The 15923-nt window shown below is 42.6% G+C and overlaps 1 non-coding gene across 1 annotated transcript; it reads left to right on the top strand.

Annotated features, from left to right (window-relative positions):
- The first annotated feature begins 796 nt into the window (after positions 1-796).
- On the top strand, positions 797-960 carry LOC134404351 (U1 spliceosomal RNA). The gene has a single exon (XR_010025865.1). It is a non-coding gene; the product is annotated as a U1 spliceosomal RNA (small nuclear RNA).
- Positions 961-15923: the final 14963 nt, after the last annotated feature.

Genomic DNA, 15923 nt, shown 5'->3' with positions numbered 1-15923 from the left:
GAACACTAAGTGATGTTAGTTGAGGTCAATGTTGTCACTCCTCAAGTAAAGCTTGGATTGGACTCTCTCTCTCTCCCCCTTGCGCGTACACACACACACTCACACACTCACAAACACACACACAATCTAGAATAGCTCATGTACTTCATAGTGATTTTCTACCAAACTGATATTTAATTTTAAAAAAATGTAACAACATTTCAAAGTAATGGAATTACGGATGTAATTGCAGATAAATTCTGATTTTGTATAAACCAGGACTAATTCCAGTGTGATCAACTTAAGTATAAGCAAAAGTTGTGTGGGATGAGTACTGAATCCATGTACTTAATCTTACTGCTGATTTAGATGTCTCTGGCACGGCTGCCAATTCCCCATGTCTGAGGTTCCATGACTTCAGTAATCGCATGGGATCACATGGCAGTGTAACTGGCCTTCAAAGAAGTTGATTGATAATAATGGATAAATGGAAAGTCTATGTTCAGAAAATGTATGTCTGTAAGGATCAGATCCTGGGGACAAATAACAGCTGATGGCAAATATCTTCATGCCATGCTTGGAAGGTTCCAGGTAGGGTCATCTGATTGGCTGCTGTTGAGAACTAGGGCTGGGTGAGGAATTTGTTCAATTTGCATTCCTAATTTGTACTTCCCAAAGCTAAACATGAAACAGAATGCTGTCAGATGTGAAAATCTGTGCATTTCTGAAGTTTGTGATGCAATTCACGCACAAAAATATACAAAAAATGGATATATTTGAAATCATGTATATCAAAATCTGTGGCCTTTTTTTTTTTTTACTTACCTGGAAGGGGAGACACCATTATCATGAAGGTGGTTTTCCCAGGGTGAGGCTCATCTGTTGAACTCCAGGGGTGCTATCTCCTGGGATTTCCCAAAATGCAGGAAATTCAACTGCATATTGTGTAGTAATGGGGGACAGCATTCACACTTTCATTTTTTAAAAATACATGGTCGGTAGTACACAGCAGAGTGTGTAGCTGAAGAGTATTTATTTTTAATTTTCATGCTTTATTGTTGTATTTCGGTGTCAAAAAATGCATGCTCATCTCTGGTGTAAAGCAGTATATAAATGTGGGTAATAAAAGAAATAATTAAATAAAATGCTTACATTTGAAATAGTGCTGTTTCAATATAAAACCACTTAGAACAAATAAGAACGATTTATTCAGTGGAAACGTGCTTGCAAAAATGTGTACATTTGAAAAAGCGTTCACAACAATGCATTTGAAAAAAAATATGTACAGAAATGTATGTATTTTTTTAAAAAAAAATGCACAAAAATATTTATGAATTTTCATGCAGAGTAAAAAAAAATTCAATACTATGTGGAATCAGGACAGACCAAAAGGAGCAGTTCAAAAATGCGAACCTAAGCAAAAGATAGATAGATTGATAGATTCACCCATCCTTATTGAGAACATAATGCTGGAATAAGTGGATCTGGATATAATCCCACAACACAATTCTTTGTTCTTGCTGAAGTCCTGTGTACAATCTAGCAAAAAAGTAGACTGAAAAAGTAGTTGCTATTGTAGTAATAGCAATAGTAGTGGAGGTGGTGGTAGTGATGGTGGTATTTTGGAAGAACATTCGTATTTAGAGGCAGTATAGTTGACTTCTGCTTTTTTGAAGGACTGGACATGCACAGGATGGCCCCTTTAGGAACATATAGCTGGCTAATGCTAGAGACAGACTTTTGGATTAGATGTTCTTAATATTAATCTTTCTACTATGGCTTATGAGTAGTGCTCTGGGTATACCAGGCTTCTGTGGCAGCAAAGAAGCATAGAACATGGTATTGGACATAGAAGTCAGGTTCCTGAGAATCTCACCTTTGTTTGGTAAAGCAAGTTTCTAAGATCTCCAGCAGTTGTGGCTGAGTCTTTAGTGTTTCCCATAACTCCTTATCCTCCCCCAACCACGAGCAAAAACCTAAATGATCAAAACAGTAACAATTTTTATTGCATTGCATTTATTGCATTTATATCCCACCTTTTTACCTCCAAGGAAACCAAGGCGCACATAATCTTCCTCCTCTCCATTTTGTCCTCACAACAACAACCCAGATAGGATGATGCAAAATTAATTGCAGAACTCAGTTTTTCTTGGCATAGAATAATGTGTGTGTGTGTGTGTGTGTGTGTAGTACATACAGACCTTATCATGAGGACTGCTTAATCTTACAACACAAAGTTCTCTAACGTACAGTCCAATAACTCTACCAAATGTTAGAGACTCCAACTTCAATCATGTTTCCCTGATGCCATTGTGTTTTTATTCAATGTTATCCATTCCTGCAGCAGCAAAGGAATAAGCATAATAGCACTGGGAGGTCACACAATAGTTTTTGCAGGTTACCCACAAGCCCTGCTTATTGTCTGATGTATTCCTAGTGAGACTCTGAATCTGACTCATCGTTGGTCCTGATGCTGACTCACAGTCTCAGTAGGGTTGATGTTCTTAGCGCCTCAGGCACAAACTGGATGTATTTATGTTTTTGTAGGGGGGGGGGTGCAGGCTGGAAGAAGTGGATAGGGACACACACAACTGAGGGAGGAAAATCTCCAGCAACAGATCTGGTTATTATGTTCTAGGAGAGGCAATTAAGCATGAAACAGACCACATCAATGAGATTCTTCATGTAATGGGTAATGTTTGCTATTCTCTAATAAGGTTTCTCATATCTGCCTACCATGATATGGCCATTAGAGATTATGTTTTAATATTTTCAGATACCCAAACATGGCTTTAAATAACAACTCTGCTGGTAAAAATCTAAAACACACACATACCTAAACTCACTGCACTGTGACTCACACTTGTAAATGTGGCTTGGTTTAGGTTCGGAAAGTCTGATCATTATTGCATCTCTCTGTCCTGAGCAAACCTGCCTTACACCCCCCCCCCCACAAAAGGAAATAAGAAAAGTCAGCCGTTTTCTGAAGGACACGGCATAAATCATGACTGCCTGATCCTATAGGGCAGCTTTAGGGTGCACAACCAGCAATGATTTGGGTAACTGTACCTAAAGTCAATGCCTGGCAAGTATGGCTTGCTCCATTCAGCTGTCAGCATCCCACCTTCACTGTCTCTACTAGGAAACTCAACTCAACACTCTTGTGGCAATAGAATTGAAACCCAAAAAGGTTAATTGAGAAGCAAAAGGAAAGTTTCAGCATCCAGAGGTAAACCTCAAGGTAGGCAAAAAATGACAAAAAAGTAAAACAAATCTCCGCCCCATAAATGTTCACCTAGGAAGGGGGTGGTGGTGGAATCTGCTTGAAATCTTTACAGCTTAATGCTGCCCTCTGGAATTCTTTAGGAGCCCCCACCCCTTCCCTGGCCCCACCCCTTTCCCTTAACCACCAATCAATTGTCATTTTCCGGTCTTTTGTGCTCCCCTCCCCCATTCTAAATGCTGAAATGCCACTCCTAAGGATTAGTTACTGGCAGTAAGAGCTTTAAACTAAAAGATGCTGGCTTTTGGGTTTTTTGACCTTGGCCCCTTTTTCCTTCGGTGCCGCCCACCACTGAAATGCAGCTCCTGACAGCTTCTCCAAAATAGAATTTGCCTCCCAGGCTAAAAGGTTATCTGGGCGATAGTATCATGGAGCAGAGCATTGTTAGGGATTAGGGCCAAATCTACACCAAGTAGGATATTGCACTATGAAAGCGGTATATAAGGGATCCGTGCCCATCGGGGGGTGGGAGGGGGGAGGGGTGTTTTTTAAAATATATATATATATATATATTAAAAACTCACCTTTTTTGTAAAAGCACTCCTGTGCTCATTTCCGATTAAAAACAAACAAAATGGTGGCCGCGATGTCCTCTTCTTCCCAGGACGTCACGCGCCATGTGTAGACTGATGATATCATCTCGTGAGATCATCCCCCTCCACCCCGCCGGTCTAGCCATGCCCTCTGTCTTTCTTTTCTTCCTTTTCTTTCTCTCTCTCCCCCCCTTACTCCTCTGCTGGGTGGGCTGTTGGGAGAAAGGACGATCACTCTTGCCAGAGGTCGAAAATTATGGTTACAGAGGCTTTAGAAATTAGTCTGAAGGCCACATGAAATTAGGCTGAGATTGCACAGCCCTGAATTAAAACAAAGCTAGGGAACTTTTAGGATGAAAACTGTTTCATTACAGGAGAAATCCAGGAAATCTCCTCTTTGGATTACATCATGAGAATTCCCTTGTCTTCTCCATTTAAAATGTGATAGGAGGAGGAATTAACTTCTAAGAAGGAAAAACACTGGTTATATTTCAAGAAAGAAATAGTCATAACAGAGAAGAAATATTATGTCATCCCGTCCAGCCACAACCAAGATCTCTCTCAGGTTTGAAAAGCTTGTCTCACTTCAATGCTATCAATCAAATTTGGCCAAAGACTGTCCAATTGATGGAATTGACTCCTATAAATTAACTCAGACACTTGACCACAATGGAGTTCCTAGATGTCAAGTGTATTTATGTCTACATAGAGAGAGCCAAATATGGCCTTTTTCTTTCTTACTGGGAATTCCTTCTGGACATCTCAGCCTGTAAAGTTGGGGCGTTGGGAACGTGGGGGTGGGAGTGACAGAGTTGCTTAGGCTATTGTGCAGGGTATCCTTGGTAGTATTTATTACTGGAGAGGTTTCATTCTCCAGCGATGCCAAAATATATGGCAAAACTGTTCTTTTCTTCTCTACAATACTGCTGCAGATGTTTCCGCACTGCGAGCAAATGCATTGAGTTCCTTAATGCGAAGCCAGGCATCAGCGCAGAGCTATGTTCAGTGAAGTAATCACAATGGCATTACACACAGAACAGCGCAAAAGACACATGAGTGGGTCAGCTGGACCTTTCCTAGTACTGCCTTGTTCCCACTGTCTCACACCCTATCAAGGGTTCCTTTTGGAGAGTTGAACAATACAGATGGACACATCTCATGTTTTTGGACAAGAGAGGGATGATGATTTCCTAAATGCATGGGCTGCCTTGTGGAATTCACAAGTCCCAAATTGTCTCCATATGGATCTCCTACAGTGCTCCCCATTGCTATGCAACAGCTATTGGCCATTGAGAGTTATTTTCCACCACAACAGAATTGCAGAATTATGAACACCTGGAGAACTGTGGCGGGTCTCCTTACCACATACTCTTGCTCACACGTTTCCCAAGCCAGTTCACCAAAACCTTCCAGCCAACTTTCCACTTTCTGGAGCAAATGTACAATTCTTAAAACTTCTCAACCCTTCTCTTCCCAAACTGACCACTTTGTATTCTTGCATTTGCTCTTGTTCCTCTTCTTGGAACGCAGCATGAGAATAGCAAACACAATATACACCATAACACTACTCCAAAATGTATTTATTTATTTGCCATTTTTCTAAAAAAGAAAAGAAAAAAAGATGCATAAGTAGGTGAACAGGCAAATAAAAAATAAATGTAAATAAAGGCAATAATAGAAACAAGATTCCAGGCAAAGTCTAAATAGTGGGGATAGTTAGCCGAGCTGAGCACCTGCAAGTGAATGCTTTGATTTAAATTTAGCTCCTAGTTAATGACCCCAGAGAGATTTTTACATCATACTGTGGGAGGTGCAGGATGCTTAGCTTGTTTTGAAGTTCAGAGCAGTATATTTAAACTTAAATGGGAGCTAGGATGACCGTGTGTTAGTAAACGGGTAAAAATGTGTTTTCTTTTTCAAAGTTATGAAGCATTAATTTGATACTGTCTCAGTAGTTCTGGCTGCATTTGTTATAGAACAAGTAGGACCTGTAACAACATGTTGCACCTCCTGATGAGTGTTCCAACCACCTAGACTTTTGCCAGGATACTCCATTCCATTCCCCCTCCCCTTGGTCCCCATACCCTACACACACGTCTGTCAGTAATCTGTGCTATACCGCTGAAGTTCAGTTCTAGAAGTAGCATCCAATGTTAGTCCTGTGTTGGATAGCCCCATTGGAATGAATAAGATTTAAGTTAGGGCCTTGCTAGACTAGCCGGATAAGCCGGCAGGGAGGCGGGGCGACGGCGCACTAACTTTAGCGTGCGCTGCCCCGCCTCCTACACGCATGATGCGCAGGGACTCTGGAAGCCCTGCAGCGTTGGCCATTTTTTTAGTGTTAAAGGGACCACGTGCACCCCGAAACCTCTGAACAAGGTAAGTGGTTTTTTTTTAATTAAGCCCCCACCCGCTCCTGATCCCCCTGTCCCCCTGCCCACTCTTTCCCCGCCCTCCCTCCCCATCCTCGATGTCTGCCCCGCCCTCCACCATCCCCCATCCCCGATGTCTGCGCTGCCCTCCGCCATCCCCGTCCCCGATGTCTGCGCTGCCCTCCACCATCCCCCGTCCCCGATGTCTGCGCCGCCCTCCGCCGTCCCCCTGTCCCCAATGTCTGCACCGCCCTCCGCCATCCCCCCGTCTCCGATGTCTGTGCCGCCCTCCGCCATCCCCCTCTCCTGCCGGTCCGGCCTTCCCCCCTATCTCCCCCCTGGCCCGATGGGAACAGCGCTCGTATGAGCTCTGTGCCCAGTCCGTGGCTTTTCCCGGCTACTCACGAGTAAGCGAGTAGCCGCAAAAAGCCACAGACCCTGAGGCTGGGACTGCAGAAAAACTGCCCTATAAGCGATTTCGCTTATGGCGGTTCAAATGAGGTCTCAGCATGGCCTGACCCTGGATTCCCCTGTGCGTCATCTGGATGCACAGCAGAGAAACCGGGCCTCACAGCTCGCTAAGACCTTGTCTAGCAAGGCCCTAGGTCAGAACTAACTTAAATCCCATTCGTTCCAGTGGTTCCACTCTATAGAGGACTAACATGGGCTGCGCGCACGTTGTTCACTTCCTCTTTCCTCTCTCTGAAAAGAGGAAGGATTGAGCAACAAAAGTGAGGGCAGAGAAGGGAGGGTAGGGAAGCATGATCCCCCCCATCTTCTGGAGCTCCCAGTGTGTTCTTGAGACCTCTATACATATCAGTGGCACCATCAGCTCCCACCAGGGTGTAAGGGAGCCCTCAAACAGCATGTGATCTTATTTGATCCATTTTAGTGGACACCTAAAATGAGTTCCATTTGGTTCCTTTTCAGAATTGGTCTTCAATGAGTCCAATTCTGAAATGGAACCAGAGGTGAGAGGCCCTAAATCTACCATATTCTGGAATTGGATGCTATTCCTTAGGTTTGCGTGTTGTGAGACGGTCTGTGAACCCTTGCTCTCATGTGTGTTTTAACCATTCAGTTCTGTGTCATCCATCTTGTTCACTAATAAACTGTGTTTGCTGCAGCTAATAGGGCTTCATGGTTCACCTGATTTTCTTTGAGCTCAATCAATCTACTTTATAAATATGGATTAGCTGTATCTTGTTTTGTCCTTAAGAAAAGAACTCTCAGAGCGAGTGTACCAAAGCTTTGCATACCTTAGCAAATAATTTAGTGGAGCATTTAACAAGATAAACATTCCAAGTCATTTTTCTTTCCAACATAATTCGGAGTACAGCCTGAATGAGCATTCCAGATTGATTGATTTTTCTTTAATTGAGAGCAGACAGTAAAAGAAATCGTGTTTTCTTCATGCTGACGGATAGTTTTGCTGTTGATCTCTCTATTGTGGCAATTGTAAGATTATCCGTTAAAAATTGCACGGTTCTGCCTGACAAAACATAACTCATATTATGTTGGTTCTCTTATTTTAGAAAAGTGAGAAAGTAAGAAGTTGTATAAGCAGCTGGTAAACCTTGAGCAGTTTTGTATACTTTTCATATTCCCATAGGCGTGTGCAGCACATTTTATTAGTATTTGCACTCTCATATATATATATATATATATATATATATATATATGAACATTTATTGAATAGTCAATCATAAAGAATGTTAATTTTATTCATTTATTTATTAAACACTGTAGACTAGTGGTTCCCAACCTTTTTCAGGTAACCGCCCCCTTGGTTCCACAAACTCATGCCCAGTGCCCCCTACCCTATACTACAAAAATCATTATTCAGAATAGTGGTTTCCAATGACCCACTAAGGAAGATAATAACAATAAAATTCAAAACAGTAACAATTAATTGAATATTTATTCAAAATCCAATTACATTTTTTTTAGTTTATTCAATTAAACATAATTGATGAACTTGATCCAGTGATATCATCTTTTCAAAGTTTGATAGTCATTTAGCAAGAATATTAGATCTCACATTTAGTAACTAGGGTAGAGTACCTCAGTAGTCTGTAAATTCTTAATGTGATGGATGGGCTTGATGAAGTGATACGAATTTCCCAATGTCTGGTTTAAAGTCACTTAACATGAGTCTTAAATCACCAGGTTCAGTAATCTGGAGTCGATTTCTTTGCACGGAGAGAAGTAGGCAGACCACACTAAAACCACATTCCACCAAATATGATGTTGGAAATGGAACCAGGAGCTTCTGAACCGCTCTCCATAGTGCAGGATAGCAGTTAGAGATGTCCTTCTGTAACCAAAACTCCTGGTATGGAAAAGACCACCTCGAGCGCCCCCCTGCCCCCCCCATGCCTCTTAACGCCCCCTATGCAATCCCACCACCCCCAAGGAGGCGGTACCGTCCACTTTGGGAACCACTGCTGTAGACACTGATGCCCTAACCGTGGGAAGGCCTTGCAGGTGAGGGGGTGGGGAATGAGGAGCCATTCCTCAAGTCCCAGCATTGGTGGGGTTTTGTGGTGACACTAGCCCGAGGAAGGGCTTATGAGACATTATTAGCCTTCAGGGCCCCTCCTCCTAGCCTCTTTGAAGCACAGCTCCCAGCAGAGAGGCTCCCAGCAGAGCGATGCCTTTTTTGCTCCTGTTGCCAGGAGCAACAGTACACTGCCAGAGGCAGCAGCAGCAGAGCATCTGGAGGGCCGCTCCTGCCGCGAGGGTGACATTTTGTCATGGCGTGCACCTGGTATCATTTACATGCACCTCTGGTAACATGAGGTCAGTTGGTGCAGTTGCTCTATCAGAGGCCTACTGGCCATGTGCAACTCCTAGCAGACAGGCTCCCAGCAGAGCAATTCCTTTCTTTGCTCTGGCTGCCAGGAGTGATGGTGCTCTCTTAGAGGCAGTGGTTCTTTGGTGTGGTGGCGGAGCAGCTGGAGGTCAGCCAATGCATCTGGATCCCCCTCTGGCTCCCTCAATTCAGCACTTGCTCCTTGAGACATTAGGGTGTGCCTGGGCACAGCCGGCACGCCCCTTGCACACGCCTATGCATATTCCACTTTAAGTTTCCCCAGTTATTGGTTTACAATAAAATGTGACTGCATCTGCAAACAGGAAACTAACTTCAACATTGGAAGGAAGCTTTGCTAAATGAACAGGACTGACTGTTATTTTAATATTGTTGAAATATTAAAATATTGGTTCTATATGCTCTTTTAACTATTTTTATGTATTATATTGTGTTTGGTGTTCTTCCCAACCTCAATCCAGAGGGAGAGGCGGGTAATAATAATAATAATAATAATAATAATAATAATAATAATAATAACTATTATTATTGTGATTAGCATTAGATTTTAGATATACCTTACCTTTTAGAAGGATCTTGGCTACAGGGAAGAGAATTAGTGGACAATAATAACACTATATGAAATGATATATGGAACCTTAAATTTAATTCCACATCCAGCTAATTACAGAAAACCTCAGCAATACTAAAACGCTGTTGTGCGGAAGCAACTATAAACATCAGTGCCCATCCTCTCTTGTTACCTCTTATGTCTAGAACTACCTCCCAGAAACTCACCTTTTCCTGTGAAACCTTTGGCTTAACACCTTACAGCTACACATGTCTGCCTAGAAGTAAGCCCCATTGAATTCAATGGAACTTACTCCCAGGTGGGTAGCAGACTAAGTCCTAATTGTCTACTGCAATTAAATTTAAGTGTGTGTAACAATATTTATTTCTTGCCTCCCCGCCCCACCTCTCTTTCTTTCCCTTGCCTCCTTCCCTGTTGGAATTTAGTTTGTAAACTTCTTGGAATAAGGCCCTAGATTTTTTATTTTATTTTATGTTTAATATTTCAATATTTTCTCTAAGCTTATGGGTTCTAGGGGTGGAGTACTCCCTCAGGCTTCCATGCCCTGATAGGTTCTGCTGTCAGGTAAGTACTCAGTAGAGACAATTATGTTGATAAACAACACCTTCCTTTTGTTAGGAACAAGACATGGATAAACGCCTTTCATTTATTAGGAACAGCACATGGTGCACTGCTCACACACTCTTTCACACACCCCAGCATGAACACACTGAAATAGAAGCAACAAAAGTCACCCCCCACCCCAGTGGGTCTAAACTCTACCAAGCAGGTTTTGGTGGGGAGGAAACACACTTATGAAACTATATAATATCATCATATCATATCACAAGAATCCTCCCCAATTTGCTTCCAAGGCTCCCACAGTAGCCACCCAAGGTAAGGGCGCTTACATTATAAGGTTATTCACTTTTGTCTACTCAGCCCCAACTATGAGGTATTCCACTTGTTGAATAAATTATAAAATGCCTGCTTGAATTAGCTAATCACAAGACCCTGTATACACAGCCGCGCCTAAGGTAGTAGGCCGGGAGCAAAGCTTCGAGTTCTGAGTGCAAAGAATGGTCATATAAGGACTGTCAGCTCCGGCTTAAGGAGTGCAAAAACAGCAGGCAGGGTGCAAACTTTGAGTGCCGAGTGCAAACTCTGCCCAGCAACAGCGACGTGGCGTTTAAACTCGTGACTCTGAAATAACCTCACATGATTGTGACTCATCTCCTTTGTTTGCATGCTAATATAAGGAAATACTTTTAGACTGTTCGGGGCCAGATCCTGAAGGGCGTTAGCTTGCTGGTTTCTTGCCTTTCTCGAGAAATACGCATCTGATTCTACTCTGAAGGACAAATTGAGCACGGTCCTCCAGGGGAACGAAACCCCTTGCCACTTGGGCAACACACTGATTATGTAGTTGTGACAGTGGTGGAACACATTCTTTTCTAGTTACTTATTAAATTTGTACCCCACTTTTGACTTGGTTTGCTCAAGGCATTAAACAAAATCAAAACTTCACAGACCATTTATTACACTAAGTTAGTGCAGAGTGAGAAGAAAGACAAAAGACATTTGAGGCTGCCATAATAGTAATAGGAAAGGAATGGGAGGCCGGGCCCCTCTGTCTCGGCTGGCAATGGATATTTATTGTGCGGCTGCTGCAAGCGGAATGCAGTTCTTGGCTTCTGCCTGGGATATCTGGCGTTACCTTGGCAAGCAGTGTGGTGACAAATGGAAGCCTGTCCTTGGCCCTTCCTCCTGCTCGATATCCGTAGGGCAGTCTTCTTTTGGGTGTCTTGCCTGCGACAGTGACTGCTGGCACTGTCCTTACTCATGGAATTATCTCCTTTCCATAAAGCCCAGGCGCCAGAAGGACAAACACTGAGGCCATCTGTTGACATATATATGCTCCAAAAGGATGTTTGTCCCAGCTGCAGGCATGCGCTGCTCCGCCAAGCCATCTCTTAGTTTGGTGAGGCTACGGGGATATCATGGCAGTAATCATTTTCCCAGAGGAAATCAGTCTTTAAGTTAAATTCCTTATCATCTCAGGGTTAGAATTTACAGACACAGTTAACTTCCTCCATAACGGTATCAATTTAGGAAAATGTGTTGTATGCAAAAGTGCACCTAGGGTGGCTACTTGTGAATGGCGGAGGAAAAAGGGGATATGCATCACCAGAAAATATTGTGCATCATTTTATGTAATATTTGCATATGCTAAATGGTATCTATATGTTAAAAAGTAGAAATAATGCTTAGAATTTAAAAAGAAGTACAGTACATTTTGTCATTGTGTGGAAGACTGATTAGGTGACCTGTGCGCCTTGCTAAGGGCTCATCTACACCAAACAGGATATTCCACTATGAAAGTGGGATGAAAGCGGTATATATAAAAGGCAGGAGCCACACTAATGCTCTACAGTATAGCAGTATTGAAATGCACTGCAGGATCTACACTAGTGCTTTATAGTGGTATTGAAGTGCTCTGAAAACTGTTGGGGCCCATGACACATCTACACCAAGCAGGATATAGCACTATGAAAGCAGCATGAAAGTGGTATATGGTATGTGTCATGGCTCCCAACAGTTGTCAGTGCACTTCAATACTACTATAAAGCAGTAGTGTGGCTCCTGCCTTTAATATACTGCTTTCATACCACTTTCATAGTGGAATATCTCTTTGGTGTAGATGAGCCTTCAGTCTGCAGTCCAGATGCTGTAGATAGATAGCTTCAAGGCCCAGTGATGGTTCTATATCTTTCTACTGCACATTCAATAGCAGCTGCTGATCATGGACCTGTTCTGAAATCTCTGTGACCTGATGCCTGCCAATCATGCCAAGACATAGGCAGAATAAATTAAGTTGGCATCATATTCTGAAAGCATCATATTCTGAAAGTAATGGAGAGAGAGACTTCATAAGTTTATTTACCACTAGGGCTAACTATGCATGACATGCTGATATGTGGACAACCTGCAAAATGGTTTGGGGAGGAGACAACAATGGGGGAGGGTTGCTTAACTCCCTCCTCCCCATCCACTCCTTCTCTGCTCTAAATTGCCTCCACCTCGTGCTGCTTTGCAGTGAAGAAGTACACAGTCAAGTTATATTAGATGTGTTTGCATAAAAGGTATATTTAGGAACTTAGAAAGAAAGGTCAATGGGATGTTGAACTTCTGGAGAAGAGAAGGGAATGATAAGGGAACTTCAAATATGCTTTCCAAATGTACGGAACTAAATCTTTATGACTGTCCCAAATGAATGTTTGTATTTGAATAATCATATGATGAATGATTCTATGTGTGGTGTAGTGGCTAAGGTGTTGGACTGGGAGTCGGGAGATCCGGGTTCTAGTCCTCACTCAGCCATGGAAACCCACTGGGTGACTTTGGGCCAGTCACAGACTCTCAGCCCAACCTACCTCACAGAGTTGTTGTTGTGAGGATAACATGGAGAGGAGGAGGATTATGTATGCTGCCTTGGGTTCCTTGGAGGTAAAAAGGTGGGATATAAATGTAATAAATAAATAAGACAGAAACCTTTGGGTGTGTGTGTATAATCAGACTTGAATAATGTACCAGTACATTCAGAAATGGATTTGTCAAATTGCTATATAATAATTATAGTATAGGATGCCAGGAGGTCACAGCCCTCCTTCCAAGTCTCTGAATGTTCCCTTAATAGGCTTTGAAATGACCTGGCATTTTTTTCTACAGAATGTGAATGATGAACCCCCGGTCTGTTGGCCACCCTATTATAACAAAATTATATGTTCTACTATTAAAACATCCATCCTCCAGTTGAATTGCTCAGACAAAGATTCTCCAGCACATGAACTCAGCTACACTATTGTGGGAGGTAAGACTATTAATGTTTTGTGGTAACTATACATTATCTTTTATATTTATGTGAGCATAATCAGTAGCAGCACTTCTAGGTACCTATGCCGAAGCGATGGGAGAATCAGTGATGCTTGAGATCACTGAAATTCTCCGAATTTTGAAGCTCAGGTTGCTCCTGCTCTCATATATGACCTGTGTTTTGGTTCATTCGAATGGGGAAAGTGTGCATTTTTCAAAAATTGTGCATTTCAAAGATGTGCATTTTTAACACGGTGTATTTCTTAAATTGGGCATTCTTATAAGTGCACATTTTGCGAATGTGGATGCGAGTTCAGGAATTTGTGAACATTTTCAGAGAACTTGCATTGTTGCTCGTGTTTGGGTTTGCAAATGAGGCATTTTTGAGTGATTTGTGTACTGAAATAAAAATCATGTACATCCCTACATATCTGTTTGGAGGTGAACATTTTGGGGATCCAAAGAGATTAGGAGCCAGTTAATAAACTTTACAGCAGTGTTGGAAATCCAGAGACAATTCTGAACATGCATAGCCTAGAACAAAAATATGTCACACTGGAGGAGTTCAGTTGCTGAAGAGAACACAGCAGCAGTAGTTAAACAATCAGGCCTTGCCAAGGACAACCACCTGGACAACCATCTGTCAGGGATGCTTTAGGGTGGATTCCTGCATTGAGCAGGGGGTTGGACTCGATGGCCTTGTAGGCCCCTTCCAACTCTGCTATTCTATGGTTCTATGAAGTGTGTTTAATCTAAATTTGAGGTAGGCCACCTGGCATCTTCCTGATGTTTTAGACTAGAACTCCCATCAGCCCTGGCCAGCATGGCCAATGGTGATGGATTATGAGAGTTGCAGTGCAACACATCTAGAAGGCACTGATCTAAATCAGGGAGATGCTTTTTTTATTAGTTGTGATGGTGCATGTGTGTGTATGGAAATGTAATGGAGCAGGAAGCAACTGATTGTGAATGAAAGACTTCTCCAAGTCCATGTAGGAGAGAGAAGAGCCTTTTAACTTAGGCCTCAGCTAGACCTAGCAGTCTAGCGGGATGGAGGGGTGAAGATCCTGCGATATTTTTATCATGAGATCTCCCCCTCTGTTCACACACAACGTGTGACGACCTCAGAGGGAGAGGCGTTGCGCACGCCACTTTGGTTTTTTTATAAAAAAGGAAGCAGCGCACGAGCGCTCATGCGCAAAAGGTAAGTCCCTTTTTGTAAAAATAAAATAAAAATTCCTGCTCATCCCACCCCACCCCCCGATGGGCACAGAGCCTGGCCACATGTTCTGTGGTTTCAGGCTCAGCCCGAGATCATGGAAAAAGCGGGCCTAAAGTGGAGGGTGAGGTCCCAGGGCAAGGGAGGAGTCATCCCCTCCCTGATCCTGGGATCCCGGGATCCCTGTGGATTGCTCTGGGATAATGCCCCATCTAGCTAAGGCCTTATACTCAGGTCCAAATAAATGTCTTTCTTGTTTCCTCCTAAAGCTCTCCTAAGGGAAAATCCTGGTTTCTAGGTCCATGTCATACAGGGTCTATGCATTATCCTAACAGAGTTTGAACCTAACACTTTCATCTTAAAAATGTGCTGCAGACACATTCTAGTGCAAAATCCTAGAAGCTGGAGAACTAGATACCTAATGTATGCATGATGTCTTTCCAGGGAATGCCCATAATCGGTTTCAACTCCAGAGAATAGGCTCCCATCCACCTTCTTTGATGACATCACAGAACTTCCAGTACGGTGTATTCCAAGGAATTCAGGATCCCACTACATTTCAGCTACTAATAGAAGTGACTGACGAATGGAATGGTGATTTAGCTAGCCGCTTGTCTGCAACAGCAACTGTAATAGTACATGTTGTTCCCTGGAGAACAACCAAGCCTTCAGACACCACAAAAACAACTGCTGTAAGTTCTAAGCACACTTAAATACAAAACAAATCTAACATCTTCCAAATCTTAATTGTAGATAGAGGAAGGTACTGTGGTGAAAAAGCCCAAAAGATTCTGATACCTGAGTCAGCAAATCCAGTTGGCTTCAACTGGTGGTACAATGTATAGTAATAAACAAAGTAATGGAAAATGTGTCACCTTTAAATTGTTCACCCAAACCTTCTGCTTCATCCAGTCTAAAGGCAGGGTATTCCCCAAGTCTATAAGGGTGGCCTTGCTGGATCAGAACAAGCTCCATCAAGTTCAGCATTCTGTTTCTTCAGTGGCCACCCAGAGGTCTCTCCCTAAGAGCTCTCTTGAAGGCCTTAATTGTTCGTTTGCTTCTTCTTCATTTTTAGTCCCAACACCTGGTCTCACAGCTAAGATGTATTGCTTTATACGAAAAGTGTCCAGAATCTTCTATTTCAAGTATTTCCCTCAAACAGATTCTCAGTTTCTTGGATACTCCATATCATAGACTTATGCATATAAATAATATAAGCCTAAAAACAAGATACGATCATTACGATGTTAAGCCAGGAAATCAAATTAAGTGGCCACACTC

This window comes from Elgaria multicarinata, chromosome 9 (genome assembly GCF_023053635.1).
Source record: "Elgaria multicarinata webbii isolate HBS135686 ecotype San Diego chromosome 9, rElgMul1.1.pri, whole genome shotgun sequence".
In the NCBI taxonomy this organism is placed as follows: Eukaryota; Metazoa; Chordata; class Lepidosauria; order Squamata; family Anguidae; genus Elgaria; species Elgaria multicarinata.
Note: the sequence above shows the minus strand (reverse complement) of the source record. Positions and strands in the feature narration are given on the sequence as shown.